The sequence below is a fragment of the Xyrauchen texanus genome, chromosome 42 (genome assembly GCF_025860055.1).
Source record: "Xyrauchen texanus isolate HMW12.3.18 chromosome 42, RBS_HiC_50CHRs, whole genome shotgun sequence".
NCBI lineage: Eukaryota > Metazoa > Chordata > Actinopteri > Cypriniformes > Catostomidae > Xyrauchen > Xyrauchen texanus.
This window is the reverse complement of record NC_068317.1, coordinates 29,834,761-29,856,549: the sequence shown is the minus strand read 5'-3', so window position 1 is coordinate 29,856,549 and position 21,789 is coordinate 29,834,761. Positions and strand designations below refer to the sequence as shown.

General features: G+C 39.4%; 1 protein-coding gene across 1 annotated transcript in view; it reads right to left on the bottom strand.

Annotated features, from left to right (window-relative positions):
• The window catches only part of LOC127635035 (SRC kinase signaling inhibitor 1-like), a 56,061-nt gene extending 38,977 nt beyond the window's left edge, over window positions 1-17,084 (bottom strand). The window contains exon 1 of the mRNA XM_052114827.1: window positions 16,961-17,084. The gene's annotated coding sequence lies outside the window, so the exon portion shown is untranslated. The remainder of the gene's footprint in view (window positions 1-16,960) is intronic.
• Window positions 17,085-21,789: the final 4,705 nt, after the last annotated feature.

The following is a 21,789-nucleotide window of genomic DNA, read 5'->3' as shown; positions in this document are numbered from 1 at the left end:
TTGAGCATGGCTTAGAGCAGGGGTTCTCAACTGGTCCCACCCTGGGACCCACATTTTCCCATGGTCATTAAGTCGCGACCCACTTTTTTAGAATTCAACCAACAAAATTTATTTGAAAACACTCATATATCATCTTTTTAAAAACATAACCCTACATACATGCATATATTATCCTGTGCAACGTGCATATCAGAGCATATTAATAAGTAACTGGACCCTGACAACCGCATGTACAAAAGTTAATTAAATAAATAAGGCCACATAACAAGATATTTTTACTCTATTCAGAGCAAATTAATAAGAAACTAAGGAGGACCATGACAACTGCATGTACAAAAGTGAATAAAATCAATGTCAAAATCTCTCAAAATGAATAAGGCCACAAAACAAGATACTTGTTTGGAGCAAGACGCTGTCAGACACTTTTGTGATGCCCTCAGCTCCTGGAGACGTCTTTGAAAAAACTCCACCGGCTTGTCTTTCGATGCGGGATGTTTGGTTTCTAAATGGCGCTTCAGTTTGGACGGTTTCATGCTCTCATTGGCAAGCACTTCACTACAAAGCACACACTGGGGTTTCTGTCCCTTTTATCCTCAATGTACGAAAATCCATTTTTTAAATAGTCTGGGTCATATTTGCGCTTCGCCATCTCGAATCTGAATGTCAAAACAACGTAAAGACAGGATGGTTACCATGGCGATGGTTACCATAGCTAAACTACCACACGTCTCTGATGAATGCCTGTCAAAATAAACCTTTTTTCAAAATAAAAGACCAATCAAACATGAGACGCACATTACATTTTTTTTTTTTTTTTTGACCAGCTTACCGAGACCCACCCAAAACAGGTCTGCGACCCACTTTTGGGTCGCGACCCACCAGTTGAGAACCCCTGGCTTAGAGCACTTTTATGAAGAATTTTATGAAATCTCTATGAAAAAATATGTATGGGAAAAACACTTCCGGAACAAAGATGGCTGAACTAGTGGATGGGCACCGTTGTGCACTGTTGCAAAAAAATGAAGCGGTCTGCCATTGCTTGCTAAATCCCCAACTCAAACACAGTGAACTTTGTGTTCTAGGGGAAATGCTGGTAAAATCCACACATTGGGGTACATTTGGGATTTAGAAGATGTGTAAATTTCTGGTCTGAAAATCAAAAACTCAGCAAAGAGATTGAAAAGTGTATTGGTCAATCATGCTATAGAGAAGCGACCAGGGCAGATAGGGAAACAAATCCTGAAATTATATCTAGAATCAGTAACATCCCTTCAGCCCATTTTGATAGCAGAGTAAACTAAATTATTGTAATAACCAATCAGCAACTAGCAGGGCTTTCAAATGATCAATCAGAAGCGATCACGGCTCTTCAGCTCTTGGTTAATCAGTTCCTTAAATAGAGCGATCCCTTGGCAGACATCATGTAATCATCCTTATTTATTTATTTTCTCCCCTTTTCTCCACAATTTGGCATGACCAATTCCCAATGCGCTCTAAGTCCTCTTGGTGGCGTAGTGACTCGCCTCAATCCGTGTGGCGGAGGACGAATCTCAGTTGCCTCCGCGTCTGAGACCGTCAACCCACACATCTTATCACCTGGCTTGTTGAGCATGTTACCGCAGAGACATAGCGCATGTAGAGGCTTCATGCTATTCTCCGCAGCATCTACGCACAACTCTCCATGCGCTCCAATGAGAACCACATTATAGTGACCACAAGAAGGTTACCCCATGTGACTCTACCCTCCCTAGCAACCGGGCCTATTTGGTTGACCCAGCTGGAGTCACTCAGCACGCCCTGTATTTGAACTCGTGACTCCTGGGGTGGTATTCAGCGGTAGTGAGCTACCCAGGCCCCCTTAATCTGATCCTTATTAAACATGACAAATACTTTTCAGCTTTTACATTTACATTTATGCATTTGGCAGATGCTTTTATCCAAAGCGACTTACAGTGCACTTACTACAGGGACAATCCACCCCGAGCAACTTGGAGTTAAATGCCTTGCTCAAGGACACAATGGTGGTGGCCATGGAGATCGAACCAGCAACCTTCTGATTAACATTGATGTGCTTTACTCCACTACCACTACTATGAGCTAAAGTGAGCACATATCTACTGTCCAAATAGGAGCGTTTGTATGTGAGAGACCAAAGATTGATGTACATCCCAATTTTAACACTGCGCAGACAGACACGTAAAGCCACTCTGCCATAACAGGTGTCTCGACCTCAGCGCCTCTGAGCAAGTATGAACGACCAGCCTTAAGTGTTGGGGGATTCTGGGAATTCTAGCCTAGGGGAGTCAGTAAAGTGGCCGTGAGATTAATGAGCCTGCATTTAGTGTCAGGATCAGAGATTATGATAGCTACTTGAACATGAGTTCTGAACGGATGAAAGCAAGAAGAAGAGAGGATGCATCGCATAAACATTCAGAATGATCTGCTAAATGGCTTGAAACTAGTAGTGATGGGTCAGCTCTAAGAGCCGGCTCTTGTAGGTGAATGTTGAGAGCCGGCTCGCATATCAGAAGAGCCGGACCTATTAATAAAACTACAAAATTATAATAATTAAGATATGAATAATCAAAAGATTTAAATGAATAGAATTATCTAATTCAAAGAACAAAAATAGAAATAAAATAATATAGGCCTAAATGCTCAAGTGCACACACATTCGTTCTGACTGTCTACTCACACTAACAGCCTCACATGTTGTTCCTGTCAATCAGACACGCAGAGTCAACCAATGAACCAATGATGCGTGAGGGAGGGCGGAGCCAACTTATTATGTTGTTCAGACTGTATTCGTTTTGAATTGTTACATTTATATGCACTTTGTTTATATACATTAAAAAGTTATACTTTAAATGCACATGTGAAATAGCATCCTTCTTTTTGACATTTATTTCAATTTGTGAGATGCTGCAGTTTTGCAAATTGTTATTTATTTTTCTTTGATATGGTGCAAGATTCTATTAACAGTACAGCCACTCCCTACATGCATACTACGCAGTCTGCATAGGGCACCAATTCCCAAGGGGGGCACCAGAAAGTCCACCGGCTGCCCTTACTCGCACATTATACGTTATTCAAGGACCCGAAAGAAGTTGCGGTACACTGACGATCGCTTCACGCTCACCACCCCCCATTTAAATTTATACTTTACATGCAAATGTTTAATAGCATTCCTTTTCATAACAAACAAATGCATTTTTAAATACATTGTAGTTAAATGTACAATGTGATTTAATTTAATAATTTAATTTGAATTGTTTTAACACCAATTATAGTCAAACTATTGCAAGCTGTTGGAAGGAAAGCAAAGAATGAAGGAACTAAGAAAGGAAGAAAAGTAAGAAAATGAAGAAAGGAAGGAAAGAAAAAAGAAAGAGGATTATAGATGAACAATGGTCAAGGAAGGAATGAATGACCGATGCAAAGAAAGAAAGAAGGAAGATCACCAGTGACCTAACTTTTTGGAAACCCTCTAAAAATAGATAATGAACCTGACAGTGATTTGGGGAAAATGTGAGAAATCCAACAGTGTTTGACAGCAACTCATAATGCTGTTACAACATCTGCACCCCAGTGTCTTCACACCCTCAAAAACACCTTTGCTTGTGAATGGCATGACTTAACACTACTTTGGATTTCCCGCAATCACATAAGAAACAATGAGCTAATGAGGTCTCTCATTAGCTCATGTGGAAACATCTTAAACAAATGGAAAACAGTCAAATTGCAATCAACAAAAGTGTATCGACCATTCTTCAACGACCTGTGTTAGTGGTTTTGCCCATTTGTCCACCAGATCGTTTCGAAAAGTAATAGCATGCAGGTAGAGTTACGCCCCAAAGTTTAATACCAATCCAAGGAACTGTTCAAATCCCTAATCCTAAGTATGATGAAGTGATCATGTCATAAAGGAAACAAGCCGACATAACTTGGGGCTGATATCTACAAGCATATGAATCATCTCTTGGAAGGTGAAAGTATGATTAGATCCTTATCAACATTAGCAGAGAAAATGGCAGGACATCAACATACATAAACACAAATTGGAAAAGTATGGTGGAGTAAAACTAATTCTGCTTGTAATCTAGCACACAACTTATCCCACACTCTAAACAGGCATGTTGCTTTGGAAAAATAATGAGGAAACTATCAAATTAATAGTAGGAGCTTTAAATCATGGCTCAGAATAAATTAATTTTGCCACAAGGAAAACCCATATCACAAAAATCAGACTGAGTGGACTGAGAATTCACTCAAGTAGATTTAAATGAAACACATAATCGGACCCCACATCACTACGTTTTAATTAGTATCACTCTCTCGGTCTCTCTATCTCTGTTTTGGTGTCTCAGCGGAAGCAAGATGCTGTTTAATCTAGACTGCCCACTGGAAGCTTTCAACGATAAAAGATGAGACTATTATAGCCATTTCCAGGGTCAGTCCCCTACTGAGGCATACTGCAGACAGAGGGGGGTGTTTCAAATATATAACTGTAAAGGGATTCATGGAAAGGAGGAGGCGAGACCAGCTTGACAATATATATAATATTTTTATATAAAACCGAAAAAAAAGAAACACACACACACACACACACACAGGTGTCGGACAGCTGTCCGTAAATCTCTCTTTCTGTCCCCACTGCAGTCTCCAGTCGGCCTTTATCCCTCTCTCAGGCTTGATTAGCCTAGGTTGTGCGGAATCACTACCCGGCCCTGCCCTCCGCCCTGTCACAATAACCATACTGTTTTGCATGCAATCTCAGCAGTAAAATGTGCTATACTGACCCTAGGTCGTCAAGCAACAATGGAAGCACAGATCTGAATGGCTAGTTGTGGCATCTCTTTCAACTGTAAGCATGCATGTGAAATTATGAGCATGCAAATGCTGTCTTCTAGACCAACACATGGTGGCACAAATGTTATGTGAAAGACTCTGCGACGTGTCGAGAAGACCAAACCTAGCTAAAAGCGACATTTACAATGTACACTGCCATCATTTTAAACAGTTTCAGGTGAACAAGAACAGTATGGAGAACCCCAGTCATGCCATATTAACTCAAAACGGAAAGAAAAACAAATGCCTCGTGTTACCTTGTGTACCCATACTTTTGACAATTGGCATAAAGTCTGGTCCACATACAGGAGAAGACCATTGAAACCGAAATGTAAAGCAACCAATCACAGTTTTTGTTTTTATGTCCCATTTAGGGGAATGTAAACGTGCAATAGATGATACCACAATAATAAACAAGGGTCCTGAAAGTAGCCTAATACGGGACCGGGTGTGTAGGATCACGACCCGGCCCCGCCCTCCGCCCTGCCACATTCCTCCCTCGTTCTCTCAGGCTGGGGAGCCCCCGGCCTGACGTACACCCCCCCCTCCCCTCTTTCCCTGGGGGAGGGCGCGCCTTCTGCGCTGTCTGCCGGCAGGTCATCCCCACCTACCTGGACGAGGGAGGGGACAAGGGGAGGGAAACAGAAATAATTAAAATGGGGGGTACTTCCTGTAACAGTGTAGTACCCCCCCAAAAAACTGTAAAATTTAAAAGAGGGAAAAGGCCAACGCACAGTGAGAGCGAGAGAGAGGAGAGAAAGATGAAAAAAAAAAATCTTACTCGCCAGTTCTCCGATATGCCGCAGCTTGTTCCTCGGCCACTACTCTACCCTCTATCGGACAACATCCGAGGCAGTCCTCCAGCCCCTGGCGGACGGAACAACCCACCGCATTCTCGGGGAACAGAAGGGGTCTCCCCCGCCCCTGGCAGCAGTTCTCTTGCTCCAGGCGGTCGGTGGTCTTAAACCCCGGTGCGTTTCATCGGCCGGTAGGCGACTCCTGCGCACCTGGCAGCGGCCCTGACCGCTCCAGGTGGTCAGCTAGGAGCCCATTCTCCCCTCGCGGTCGGCAGATGGCCGCGGCTGCTCCGTTGGGGTGGACGGTAGTGGTGATAACTCTACTAAGGCGTATCCCTCCTCATCATTCTCAAAAAGTCATTTTTTACTATAAATCTACACTTTCACTTTCACATTCTGGTGTGGAAGTGACTTTTGCGTTCACATTCTGCCACCTACTGGTTGGGGTTGATCAAAGGTGGAGATTGGAGAGAGAGAGAGAGAGAGAGAGAAAAATACTCTGGGTTATAGTGAGGAACTTACAAAGGAAGTAAATGGGGCCAATCCGTAAACATTAAATACTCCCTTTTTCAAAAGTATAGCCACAAGACCTAAACAATATGTGAAGTATAAATGTGATAAAATCGCCAACTAACCTTTTCTGTGTAAAGTTATAGCCTATCCAATTTTGCAACTTTGTTGCCATGACGATGCAACACTGTAAACCCCCCAAAAAACGAAATGTATAGCTCAAATAATTCACACGTTTTAACAAAATAATGAATGCTTTTATAAAATTCTAAGCGTCACATTTCACCAAAAATTGCCCCCATTCAATTCCATTGTAAATGCCTCACTGTAACCCAGATTTTTGCAGTAGTTTTTATGAAAAGGAGGGACAAGTCTAAACTATTTTTGTGGTAAACAACATTATACCATAAACGCTGTCTATTGAGCTTGTCTTGTATTGAACTCAGAATATTTCTTTTAAACCTTAATGAATTCCAATGCCATTTCAATTAATCTAAACACACAACTGCTCACTCAATCACTCAAAAACACTCATATACTTCACTAATGTTCTGATGATATTTGCAGTTATACATCAGATGGAGAAGGAATGCATAAGTTGAGCGCCCACTTTATGACATCAGAGCATGTAGAGATGTGGAGGATTTACACATTAACACGTGTGTTTGAGGTATTATGCATGAGCGTTTACAGTGATGAACACAGTATTTAGAAAAACATGTACAGCTCTAGAGCTGTTAAACAGCCAGAGACTTAAAAATATATCCGAAGTATGAACAAAGAGTGAAAGAGAGAGAGAAAGCCACACAGTCCATTTATTGTACAGCACCACGGCTGCAGACACCTTCAAAGGAAACTCTGCCCAGATATGAAAACCCATAATCCAAACAGTAATGAGAGAGAGACAGAGTCACTGTGCTGTCTTTACTGACAAGAAGGCAAAGCCTTGTGGGAGGAGAAACTATAATGTTAGATAATTGTCAGAACAAAACAAAAATAATCAGAAAGAACACAGTGCAACGCTTGATAATATAAATAGCTCCCACACTTATACAAGAATATTTCATCAAGAATATTTAGTGGTGTTTGCAAAGGCAAGCATCCATTAATATTGATCATATTTAGATTTAGGGATTTGAACAAACCAAAGGCTAACCCTAACCCAAAACCAAATTATTAAATGTTGATGCATCACCTCTTCCTCACATTTGTGCTTCCTCACGTTGAGGAGAGTTAAGCTACTACTTTTCTGAACAATAATTATTACGAGAAACGAAAACGAAAAACCATTTTTCCAACCTCTAGGTGGCGTGATTATGATTCTGATTGCTGCTGGACCGTTGTCTGGTTCTGGTCTACTGATAAAAATAGCAATTAAGATGAAGAACAACATCCATTATAATTGTTGGAGTAAAAATGAGTTCAGACTTATATTGTGTAGTCTTAACTCCAAGTCGTTAATGATATCAATGTAACTAACCTCGGACCATCGCTTCATGTCATCTACCCACGCGGGTGAGGCACTGCGCAACTCTGTAAAGGATCAGCACAATGAAGCCATATGGTTTTTTTTATTTGACCATTTATACAACTTTAATACAATAAACATCACATTATAAGCTCTAAAACATACACCAGTGCAAGTGAAAACACTTTCAAGAAACAAAGTGGATGGACCAGAATGTCAGAGAAATGGGGGTGGGCTTTTTTGACTTGGGACAGTAAGCAACCGCATAGCAACTTGAAAATAACCACTCAGAACACCTTAACAACCACAACGGCATGTGCAAAAAAAAAAAACAACTCAGAACACTTTAGCAGACATATACTGTAGCAACATGTTAACAACCTTTCAGAACACATTAGCAACAACAAAGATTTCCTTAGCAACTAAAAGCAATGCAATGCCAACCATCTACAATTACCTAGCATCGTGACGAAGCAACACATTTTCTTCAAAAAATATTTATATTACACTTTGTAGAGGTTGGCGGAGTAATAATGATGGATAGATACACAACAGAACCTTCCGCCTCCTTGAAATCTCATCATTTCATGTTACTGCTATTCAAACAGCATGAGATTTTTACTTTTGAAGCATTCAGCAGTCATAGCACACTGTGGGTTTGAATCTCTGGGGAAACAGGGAAGAATTTGTTTTGTACTGAAAAGCTGCTCTGAGATTTGTTAGCGTGATTAAGGGAGATGCAGTTACATGAGTGTCAAGACATACCTGTTGGAAGTAGAAGTTAATCATAGCTGGCAAAACTGGTAAAACTGTCCCAATAATGCATTTCACAGAGCCATCACTAACATGACTAACATATAGATGGATTTAAACATACAGTAGATGAATGAGTGGATGGACAGACATACAAATCTAGATAAATCTTCCTCATGTGTAACGGGAGATAGCTGGTACGTGATATCTGTGAGGCACTAGCGGTTGACGTTAGGGGCTGTAGCCTTTAGCCTCCTTGTTGGCGCACTCACCTCCCATGCCAGAAACCCCCATTTGAATCCCGCTTGGAGCGTGTCGAGCAGGACCGGTGACAGGGGTGCCGTGACCCAGATGGGATTGAGGTTTAGGGGGGTGAGTGTAACAGGAGCTAGCTGGTACGTGACAGCTGTGTGGCATGTGTAAATCTCACTCCCCAGGCCTCGAGAGGTGCACTAATGACTGACGCTAGGGGCTGTAGAATTTAGCCTCCTCGTTAGCGCACCCACCTCCCATGGCCTTTTCCTCTCTTTTAAATTTTACAGTGTTTTTTGGGGGGGGAACTACACTGTTACAGGAAGTACCCCCCCAGTTTAATTATTTCTGTTTCCCTCCCCTTGTCCCCTCCCTCGTCCAGGTAGATTGGGATGACCTGCCGGCAGATGGGGCTTAGGGCACGCCCTCCCCCAGGGAAAGGGGGGGGGGGGTGTACGTCATGCTGGGGGCTCCCCAGCCTGAGAGAATGAGGGAGGAATGTGGCAGGGCGGAGGGCGGGGCCGGGTCGTGATCCTACACACCTGGTCCCGTATGAGGCTAATCAAGCCTCCCGAAAGGTCGACTGCAGAGGATCGTGTGAGAGAAATGTGTGTTTGTGTCCTTGTTTTAAGTTTCTCATTAAAATTTTTGTTATTTCGTGAAGCCGGTTCTCGCCTCCTCCTTTCCATTACTGCTTTACACACACTCACTATTAGTTTTAACCAATCATCAGTGCCCTTCATCACGCCGAGTTCCCCTAGGTCACAATTTCAGGGATGTGCACAAACAGGAGAAATATCACAGAATGAACATCTTAGCAATGCAGGTTTTTAAGCTTTAAGTTTTAAATCAACAAATTCATAAATCTTAAAACGAACTGATATTGTCAGGAAAAAGCAAATGTGAGATAAAAAAAAGGCAGTTGCTGAAGCAACTACGTCATTTTGTGATTCTTCTATGACACTTTCGACTCACATGTCAATTCGAATGCTCTTCAGGACTCTTACCCTGGTCCTTTGCATCGCAAGTGCAATGCTTTATCAGTTGAGCTGCAGTGCAATTTGATCACACTCAAAAAAGCTTGTTCATTTTACATGGTTATAATGCAAACATTACATTGAATTGCCTTCCAAGACATTCGCTGTATTAAAAGTGTTTTGATGTCATAAGATAGCATTGTGTGAGGAACAGGGTGAAAGAGGAACTGATAATATGCCCATTTACTTGTGATTTGTGCGAAAGGGAATAAAAGTTATGGTTTTTGAAGCGCCTCTAGTGTTCATTTCACCAGTAAACTACCACTGTACGTACAAAAGACCACATAGTTGCCGTTCAATGTACACCTCTTCAGTTTTTTACACCGATGAGCCAAAACATTACGACCACTCACAGGCGAAGAAAATAATGTTGATCGTCTCCTAACAAGGCCACATGTCAAGGCCTGGGTAGATTAGATGGTAAGCGAACAATCAGTTCTCATAGTCAATATGTTGGATGCAGTAGAGTAAAGACCTAAAGACTTTGACAAGAGCCAAATTGTTATGGACAGACGATTGGGTCAGGGTATCGCTGAAACGGCAAGGCTTGTGAGTACCCACCGACAGCAGTCTGAGGAGGGACAAACTACAAACCGGCGACAGGGTGTTGGGCGCCCAAGGCTCATCAATGCGCGAGGGCAATGAAGGCTATCCCATCTGGTCCGAACTAACTGAAGGTCTACTATGGCACAAGTCAAAGAAAATGTTAATGGTGGTTAAGGGAGGAATGTGTCACAACACTCAGTGCATCACACCAAACTGCATATGGGGCTGCATAGCCACAGACCGGTCAGAGTGTCCATGATGACCCCTCTCCACAGTCAAAAGCATGTACAATAGGTACGCAAGCATCAGAACTGATGGTCGAGATGGTTAGATGACAAGTCGGTGGAGGTAGTGTGATGCTCTGGGAAATTTTCTGCTGGTAAACCCTGGGTCTGGCCATGCATGTATACATGCATTTAGTATACAGTGTAATGTATATTGGATTTTGGTAGGAATAGTCGAGTTGCATTGTGTTGCACATGTGTAGTACTGCGTATGCAGCATATTGTTCACATTGTTATAGCATCAATTATCGAAATGTCTATATTGCAGCTAATGCATTGCTGTAATCCATCTAACCAAAGGCATCATCTGTGCCTGTCTTCCTAATCCATGCAGTCTATAGGGATGCACAGTTACTGAGCCTGTCTCTCTTCTCCTATCAGCCTCTTCCACCCTGTCTCTCCTGGCACTCATTTACTCCATAGCTGACTCCCTCCTCTCCTCCCTCAGTAGTGAGCGGCTCTCTAATTCCCATTTCTTCAGCAGGACGTACACTGTCACCTCAACACAGAAATGGCACTGCAGAGCTCGTTCTACTTATAAATGATGGAGAGTTTAAGATCTGTGTTTCTGGTCTGTTTTGTATGTGTGATTTGATTGTTATAGATGAATCAAGCATTAAATCATGCATGAAGATGTTCAATTAGTAATGTATAGATGCATCTATTGAAGTGTGTGTTAAAGAGAGAGATAGAAGGAAAGAGAAAGGCTTCAGTAAGCAATGGCAAAATCTGAGCATTTCAGCCTAATAAAATCACACTGCAGGGACATTTTCTACAAGTTAATGTGTATTTTAAATACAAGGCTAAGTGATCTAATCAGAAAGCACAGTTCCTTTATCTCAGGCCTAATACAGATTCTGCTTACATGCCAGTTATTCCCTTTTTTTTTTTCTACTCTTCTTTTTCATTTGTCAAACATGAAGACCAGAGATAAGAGACAGCAAATGAGATTTTTAAATACTAAATGATAGATAGATAGATAGATAGATAGATAGATAGATAGATAGATAGATAGATAGATAGATAGATAGATAGATAGATAGATAGATAGATAGATAGATAGATAGATAGATAGATATACACATATGCATATATGAATAAAACAAATCAACAAAAAAAAATTATATTAATTTTGGATGGATGGATGGATGATAAAAAATACAAAATTTTATAAATATAATATAAGAAGATAATTCAAAGACATTACATAATTATGTTAGACAAGTATAGCATTGCTTAGACAACACAAAAAGTGGCTTTAGCAGTCAAAATGTTGTTTGGTTTATTTCTGTATCATTGAACATAAGTGTATTGAATGTTATATTTATATAGTGCTTTCTCGGACACTACTCTCAAAGCACTTTACACAGTAAACAGGGGACTCTTCTTAACTACCACCAGTGTGCAGCACCCACTTGGATGACTTGACGGCACCCATAGTGCGCCAGAACACCCACCACACTCCAGCTGTTGGTGGAGAGGAGAGAGTTGGGTGATACAGCCAATTAATGGATGGGAAATACTAGGAGGCCATGATTGATAAAGGGGGAATTTGGCCTATTTGGATTTTTAATGACCACAGACAGTCAGGACCTCAGTTTAACATCTAATCCGAAGGACGGATTGTTTGCCCTATTACTGGCCTAAGGTACACTGCAATCCTTTTTAGACTTGGGCTGATCTCATTGGATGCATTCTTACACTACATTCGTCAGACGGATGCTTTTCGAACACCTGTGGTTGCATCTCGTTTCGCTGGTTTCTCAAGTCAAATGTTGTTTGAAATAAAATAAAAAACACATCTCTAGACCCTGTACAGCAGTCTTTGATCAGCTGTCCGTTTGTTGCCTGTACAACTGCCCATTGCTCAATCTACAGCCTTTAAAATACTGATTAAAAAGATGATATTTTTGTAGTGTGTCTACTTTTATGTTTTTCACACACCTTTCTCCTCAGGGTATCTAAATCTTCATTCAACAGCAGCTTTTAAAGCTTCATTGACAGAGAGACAGATGCTCGTGACATTCCAACAGTAACAGTAGCACAAAAGAAAAATACACCACAAACTCTCTTGTCTTTTTTCTTCTTCTTTTCATCATGCATACAGAACTTTCTTTATCTCAAACAGCAAGCACAGACTATCCCATCGAGATACAAACACTGTAGTGATGACTGAAGCGTTACCATCAGACGGCGTGTGATTCTCAGGGGAACGAGATGTATAACCAACAAAACTGCACAAATTAAACAAGAAAACACTTTGTGCTTCGTGGAGCAGAGCGAGACTTACAAATGCAGTCATGTTTTGTTTTTTTTCACAGGTCTTGTGTTACGACAGGCTTCCCTGTGAAAGTAATGGTTAACACGGATCAAGCTACAAAGGGATAGGTTTGGATCTTTTGTTGATCTTAAGATGTTTAAGATTATAATATAACACTTACACTTAGTAATTGCATTTGATCAAGTCTTCCATCAACTTCCTCTTCCACATTGGCATGTATATGGTGAACGAATGTCTTAAAGAGCCCACATTATGCTCATTTACAGGTTCATACAGGTACAGAGCCAATTAAATGCAGTTGTTTTCGCATATCCCAACTAAGCTGGGGTCAGAGCGCAGGGTCAGCCATGAAACAGCACCCCTCGAGCAGATACGGTCAAGGGCCTTGCTCAAGGGCCCAACAGTGTTATCTTGGCAGTGCTGGGGCTTAAACTCCCGACCTTTGGTCAGTAACCCAGAGCCTTAACCACTAGCCTATGCTTTAATGTTCAACATGCTTTAATGTTCAAAAAACACATTATTTTTCTCATACTGAACATTGCTGCAGCACCTCTTTTCACCCTCTGTCTGAAATGCTCTGTTTTATCTCATGCCTCTTTAAAGGCCCGCTTTCTGAAAAGCCCAGTCTGCTCTGATTGGTCAGCTGGCCCAGTCTGTTGTAATTGGTGAACTGCTTAAGAGCGTGTGCCGGAAATGTAATGCCCTTTACCATAACTGATGTAGCCCTTAGGCGGGCATTATGCAAATGTTTTACATAGTGACATAACTAAGTCATGGAAGTAATAGATGGACTGCAAACCAGATGTTTCAGGCAGTTCAGGAGCAGTGTAACTCCCTTTGGCATGGACTTTGTGCTTTGTAACTGTGCAGACCTTTTACATGCACAAACAGCTATATTACACACTAAAGGAAAGGTAACATACCAAAAAGCATAATAAAGCCTATTTAAAGATGATTTACTGAAATTGTCTTGGGATGTACCAATCCCACTTTTTATCTCCCTATATCAGTGTTTTTTTTTGCAACCGGGTCTCATAGAATAACATTAGAAACCTATATTGTTGCAAACTCCTTGAATGTATCTTGGCACTTTCCTGGAGAAATGAACACTAGAGGCACTGACAGACAACAATGTCATTTATTCCGATTCACACAAATGACTGATTATCAGTTCATAAACATCAATGTCTCTGCCCTGTTCCTCACAATTCTATCTTATGACATCAAAACACTTTTACTATAGTTCATGACTTGTAAGGTGATCCATTTTAATGTTTGCATTTCATAACCTACTACATTTACAAGCTTGTTCGAATGTGATCAAATTGCGCTGTAGCTCAGCTGACAGAGTGCTACACTTGTGATGTAAAGGACCGGGTATGAGTTCTGAAGAGCATGTGAGTTGACACGTGAGCTGAAAGTGTCATAGAAGCACCACAAATTGACAGTGGTTGCTTTAGCAATACCATTCTTCATCTCACATTTGCTTTTTATGACACTATCAGTTAGGTTTAGGTTTAGTGTTTAGGGTAGGGAGATAGGTTATGTTGATAGAGCATTAAACCTTAAAAACAATTTCGGAGTTTGGGAGTATATTTAACTCACTTTTAACTCACACAGTGGACATTTCACCTTGGAACTGCCATGACACATGTAATGAACCAAGCAATTTCATTTTGCAAAAATGTCACCACAGTTGCGTAGTGTTTATCTATACCTTATTATGTGAACCTGATTGGGAGTAACCTTTCATATGTAAAAAGCACAGAGCAATAATTCTGCACAGAATTATGTTTCATAAAAAAATGTGTTGACAAGTGTGTAGTCAAAATGTTATTGTGACAGGGCGGAGGGCGGGGCCAGGTCTTGATTTTACACACCCGGCCCCTTATCAGGCTAATCAAGCCTCCGAGAGGGATAAAGGCTGACTGTGGACGGTGGTGCGACAGAGAGAGAATGTTTAAGGGCAGCTGTCCGTCCTATGTGTGTGTTTGTGTCTTTTGGTTTATTTCTTTATTAAAATATTATTTATATTGTCAAGCCAGTTCTCGCCGCCTCCGTTCCATTGAACTGCTTTACAGTTTTATTAACTATTCCACTGAATAATGCAGCAGCAAATATAACAAAATTAAGCAAATCCAATGAAAATCTTCAGCAGAAAAAAGAAAAGACAATATTAAGTCAATATTGATGGACTGGGGAGAGAGCTTTACGTTGTGAACATCTTTCAACTATCTTTGCATACTACGTTGAAATTTTATTTCAAAAGATTGTATTACATGAGCTTCACGTTTTTTGTAATTTCAGGCCAAATCCAAACGAATACATTTTAGTTTTAAAACTAATAGATTTTTCTACGTTTATTCCTCTCATCCACACTAGAATGGCGTGTTCATCCACCGAGAACAGACACTTTCATAACTGCATACTTTGTAAAACGATGATGTTAGAAAACTGAAAACGTGGCCTTTTTTACTTCAAAATTGTCTTCGCACAGAAACATCATGTAAATTAAAAAAGAAAGCGAAATTCAACCTCGGCAGAACTGAAATCATCCCGTCCTCACTTCTCATCCATAACCAACAAGACAAATACCATCAGTCACTGCTCTGTCTTTCAGTCTAAAGTGACAAATATTTATGAGAAATTTTAAATCTTTCGAAATTTCATTTTGGAATTTCAATGATGGCGTAGTCGGCAACCCCATAGAAACATGCTTACGTATGATTCCTTCATTATTGTGGTATTAAAGGGACAGTTGACCCACAAAATGGGTTGTATGGGTTTGGAACAACATGAGGATGAGTGAATAATGACAGAATTTAAATTTTCATTCAGTCAGTTGCATGTATTTATATAGCACATTTAAAAACAACAACTGTTGACCAAAGTGCTGCACAATTAAACCGGTTAAAAAAGAAATAGAGCATTACAAGATTTCCCAAAGTAAAGCATACGCATGCACATTTTCAGCTGAACTATCCCTTTAAATGTCATGAAGCTTTGAAATGATCTATTGTGATCTGTTTGGCACTGCATGGGGCATGAAGGGCAATATACTGTATGATCATTTGGGCACTTATGCAACTTGCCGTTATTATTTGATTATTTGCCAATCTAGTGGTCAGGTTTTATTGCTGCAAGGGTTTCTCTGTCGATTCCTTTCATCTGTGCATCCTTTTCTCCATGGCTCAATTCATGTTACAATCCACCTCCGCTCATTTCATCATGTTGGCATGTCATTTTATTCCTCAATATAATTTTCCCTTATCCTTGTTTGTCTCTCCTGTCATATCATGTGGATATCATAACTAGTATGATTCAGTTCTCATGATGATCTCTCCCCACCACATCTGGATGGGTTATTTTGTCCAATTTGTCCGTGTTTCACTCTAAATTTCCTAGAAATCTACATGTGCCGTCAAAGGCGACTCTCTTATTTACCTGTACAGCTTCCTTATCCTCTTTCAGTCCTGTAGTCTTTGTAAAAACATCTCATTCTGTGCATTCCCTGAACTCTAAATCTCGCTCCAAAACCTCTACAATGTTTGTATGCAGAGGAATGACTTTTGCCTCTATGATTACTTATCTGTCTCTCTCTCTCGCTCTCTCACTCACACACACACACACACACACACACACACACACACACACGAACAAGCAGTCTCACCCTCTCTGCAGTCCATAAAATGATGGAGAGACAATCGCCACATCCCATCAGTCCACTATGCACACACTTATATCAGTTCAGAGCACATCATCTCTCCATCTAGCTCACATGCATCAAGGATGCATCAAGAGTCCATTACGGTGCATTAAAATCCACAGCAGCCATGCATTAAGACACACTGTACCCACTAAACAGTCAATGCATCTGTCTCCCTCTCTTTGCCTGTCTGTCTCTCGCTCTGTGAATATTAGAACATAAAAAAGTGCCTTGTAAATATTGATTGTTTAAACACAATAAAAACTGGAGCTTCAGTGTAAAGGGGAAGAAAATGTAGCAGCCCATTTCTTAAGCATCCCCTTAAGCAAACCTCATAGTGCCAATACAAGTCAGCTTTTCACAGTGAAACGAGAGCAGATTTGTGACTCCTCTCATCATGTATCAGGCGTTCAATTATGTAGACAAATAAAGGACAGTCTCAAACCACACAGGATAATGTGAGTGCAACGCCACATACCTGCCGAGGCTAGTGCCGTATGTTCTCCCACCCTCTTTTAATCTTCTCAGCTGTCTTATGCAGCCTCTTCTTCCATCTTCTCTTCTGTAATATCCATTTTTATCTCTCTCTTCCACTGTATTCCTATCAGTTGCTTGTCTAAAGATGGAATAGTCTGCACCAGCCTATGATGGCCAGCGTGGTGTATGTGAATGTTCTGTGTATGTGTGTGCAAGTGTGTGTGAGTGTACAGGTCCGCATGGCACAAACCAAGCTCATCTGATATTCACGTAAACCCCCACACCACCATCAGCCCCCCTCTCCTCTTAAAGGTACAGTGAACCAATACACCGCACATGGCTGAAGAAGCAGCTTCATGGATTGAACCATAGTGAGATAAAGAGGGGAGAGTGGAAGGATGGAGGAGGGTGACAACGAGAGGGATAATTGCAGAATAGCTACACTCATGCATATATGAACTATAGGAGCAGATCTGCATGTACAGCCGCAGTATTTATAAATTAAGCCACGAGAGGAAATTAAAATAGAGATGCCGATGAAGGTCACCTCTAATCGATTAATTAATAAAATGACACCTTGTACAAAATGAAATACTTCTGTAATTCCAATGATTGTATGTAATATAGCAAGTAAATATTTTTAATGGCCACATTGTAATCAAATATTTTTTAATAATTACACAAAAAAAAAAAATGTTTAATAATATTTTTATATTATTATAAATGTAATGCCAAAGATTATATTTAACATAGCAAGTAAATAAATGTAATTTTAAATGAACATATTATAATAAATTATGAAACATTTAAAATACTATTTTTTCATAACAATATTATAAATGTAATGACAGAAATTCTATTTAATAAAGAAATTAATGTAAATACCATTTAAAATGACATGTTATTAATTATATATATTTTAACAATGAAAATACTATTTTTGTAATACTATTTTAAACGTCATGCCAGATATTGTATATATGATAAATTCAACTTAAAATGACCACATTATAATAAATATTATAATATTTACAATATTATTTTTATAATAATATTATAAACGTAATGCTAGATTGCATTTAATATAGAACGTAAATAAATACATTTTTATTCAATTATTTTTACAATATTATTTTTATTATAATATTAATATAAACATTTGTATTAATATAAAATAGTTGAAATTATTAATTCAAATATAAACTATTTTAAAAGTTATCATATATAAACAATTATAAATCAATTTAGTAAAATACCTTTTATAAATTGATTAATATAAAATATTTGTATAATATTTTCTATTTAAAACATTTAAAAAAAATAAACAAATAGATACATGCATTTTACATTTGTAGTTATATAACAATAATATTTAAAATATATCTTAAGGCTATTTTTAAATAAATATGAATCAAAATATCATTATTATAATATCATTATACTGATTATTATAATCATGTCAAATAACTGCTTTAAAATAAATAAATAAATAAGATATTTTGACAAAGAAAGTAAACTACACTAATCTTCTAAATATCACATTGTAGTGCAGTATTTTCACTCTAAATTTGATTTGCTGAATTTAATGAAGTGAGCAGGTAAGCACGGGTCATTTTGGACAGAGGTACCACAACTACCTGAAATTCGATCCACTTTCTGTCACACTAAACTCCCAGAGCCATATGTCATTTGAGCTTCAGAAGAGAGGCAAACTATTCTATATACCATAGAGGCACATATTATATCAATCTAATATCCTGGATAAGTGCAAGAGGTGAAATAGTCTTCATTTTATTATAAAAATAAGAAATATATATTACTTTAATGCAACAGAACTCAAAGCATTGCCCAGCCTGTCGTTAGAGATCATAGCTGGTGCCAATCCCATTACAGTAAAGTGTAGGCCTAAAGCTCATTTTAATTAATTTTAAGCAATTACTCTGAAATTTGTGAGTTTATTGGAACAGATAATCTAATCCTAACCCTGATTTGTTTGAAATATAATGCATTTGAATGGATTTTGCACACCCAGCATCGATGTATTTTCTCTGTCTCTCTGCCCCAGTTTCAGGAGTAAACACCACAGACAGAAGATTCTGCAGTATGTGTATTGGAAAGGTATTTTCAAGGGAGATTAAGTTTTTATGTAAGATTGGGGACACTGTACCTTCTTAAATAAATCATACATCATAAATAACTAAGAAGGGTGACTGATCGGTTGAGTGAGGTAGGTAGTATGGTAGGGTGGAGCTACGGCAAGCTGATTGGTACATAAAGTAAAAATGACCCCAAGACTCTAAACTACACAATTAAACAGAATATAAGCATCTTATAGGCTACTTCAGTGTGAAAAGTGTGTATGACCATTAAAGGAATGTTTCAGAATCAATACAAGTTAAGCTGTATTTACAGGAAATAATTTTGACTTGTACCTCGTTTGTAAAAACACACACATTTACAGTAATGCACTTACAATTAAAGTCTATGGGGCAAGATATTCAAGAGGGTTAAAAAGCAGAAATGTGCAGGGGCCCGTGTAACACAGAAAGTAAAGACGCTGACTACCACACCTGGAGTCGCCAGTTCGAATCCAGGGCGTGCTGAGTGACTCCAGCCAGGTCTCCTTAGCAACTAAATTGGCACGGTTGCTAGGGAGGGTAGAGTCACATGGGGTAACCTCCTCGTGGCCCCTATAATGTGGTTCTCGCTCTCAGTGGGGCACATGGTGAGTTGTGCGTGGATGCTGCGGAGAATAGCGTGAAGCCTCCACATATGCTATGTCTCCGTGGTAACGTGCTCAACAAGCAAGTGGGGCAGTGGTGGCTCAGTGGTTGAGGCCAAGGGTTACTGACCAGAAGGTTGGGGGTTCAAGCCCCAGCACCACCAAGATGCCACTGTTGGGCCCTTGAGCAAGGCACTTAACTCCAGGTTGCTCCGGGGGATTGTCCCTGTAATAAGGGCACTGTAAGTTGCTTTGGATAAAAGTATCTGCCAAATGCATAAATGTAAAGTGATAAGATGCGTGGACTGATGGTCTCAGACGTGGAGGCAATTCGTCCTTCGCCACCCGGAAAAAGCAGAAATGTGCAGTTTGTATTTTTTGTTCAAGCTCTTTTATTAATTCTTCCATAAAAATGGGTTAATGTGATCCATTTAATCCCTAAATCATCTTTTTAGTGATGGAACTACTTTTCTAGGCGGATGACCTTCTATATGTGGAATTTTCTCAATGTAAACATTCCATCTCTGGGATCCTCGTGCGATGCGAGTTAAAACAAATTATGTAAATTTGCTCGGACAAAGAAAAACGTTTTTATCACACTGATCTCATAGTTAACATATATGTTTCATTTTTGTGGCCTTGATGACTTTCCCCATAGACTTCTATTGTAAGTGTACAAACTGAAGGACTAGTCGAAATTATTTTCAATGACAATGGCAGCACGTTACGGATGCTGTCGATAGAGCATAACTTGATTTGAACCTGGAACGTTCTTTTAACAGCTGGTCAGACAACCATGTACAAAGGTTTATTTCACATCAGAATTGTTTGAAAAGGTAAACCTGGTTTTGAAAACTTGAAAATACTAATGAAATTCTTCTGATTTTGTGTTAATTGCACATTGCATGGTGCATATTATAGTAAATGCATTGATATTGCATTGTAAACATGCACGACCCACCCTTCATTGACTCACTAATTGCCGTATTTACCCTTATAATATCAGCATAATGTATTATTTATCAACAGCTACTGTGAGGTGATCACCCACTTATATCTGAATACATTACCATCTCATTGAATTATCTGATTCCAAATCACTCAAAGCATACTTATTTTTTGGCCTGGACCTCCCTTGAATATTAAAGGAATAATCTCCATGGTAACAACACAGAGGAGACCTGGCAACTGATGTATTTGTGATGTCAAGTTAACCGAGACATACAGAAAGACACACTCTTTAGTTATTCCTATTGTGAAGGAGATTTCCCATTGACTTCTATTGTTTTAACCCTATCCTTTAACCCAACCCTCACACAAACATTTGTGTATTTTTAGATTTTCTTCCATACATTTTTTGTATGTTTATTAAGCTTTTTTGTTGTGGTGACTGTTGGCTGGTCCAGATTAAAGCTGTCTAAATTATAACATGCAGTACACAGCATAAATGAGGATCAGAGTACTCAATGGGGTCATCAACAGGATAGACGTGACAATATGTCATGAACTTCAGAGCAGTATTTAATGGAAGAATGTATAAGTACTAAAACATTGCACACACAATTTTGCAACTCTTTCCTTAAAGGGCACCTATTATGCCCCTTTTCACAAAATGTAATTTAAATCTTTGATGTCCCCAGAATGTGTCTGTGTAGTTTCAGCTCAAAATACCATCATCATTTATTATAGCATGTTGAAAATGCCAATTTTTGGGTGGGAATAAAAATTAGCTGTTTTTGTGTGTGTGTGTGTGTGTCTTTAAATGCAAATGAGCTGGGGCTCCCCACCCTGTATCCAGAATAGGGCGGAGTTTTGGGGTCTCTGCTTCGGATAATTAGACATGATAAGCAATATAACTGACAGTGAAAATAGTGGTGTTTAGCCCAATATGTTTGAACCGGAGTCAGAAACTGATGAGGGAGAGTCTCCGTCAGAAGTAACAACTTAGTGAGTGAACCAGGAAGTTTCCGAATTATTATTTGCTACATTCATTTATTTGTTGTAGAGTTTTTTTTTCCAGCAGTTTTGCAACGATGGATGAGCAACATACACACAAATAATGTTACAACATTCGTTATGCGCTATAACGAAACATGTTGAACTATGTT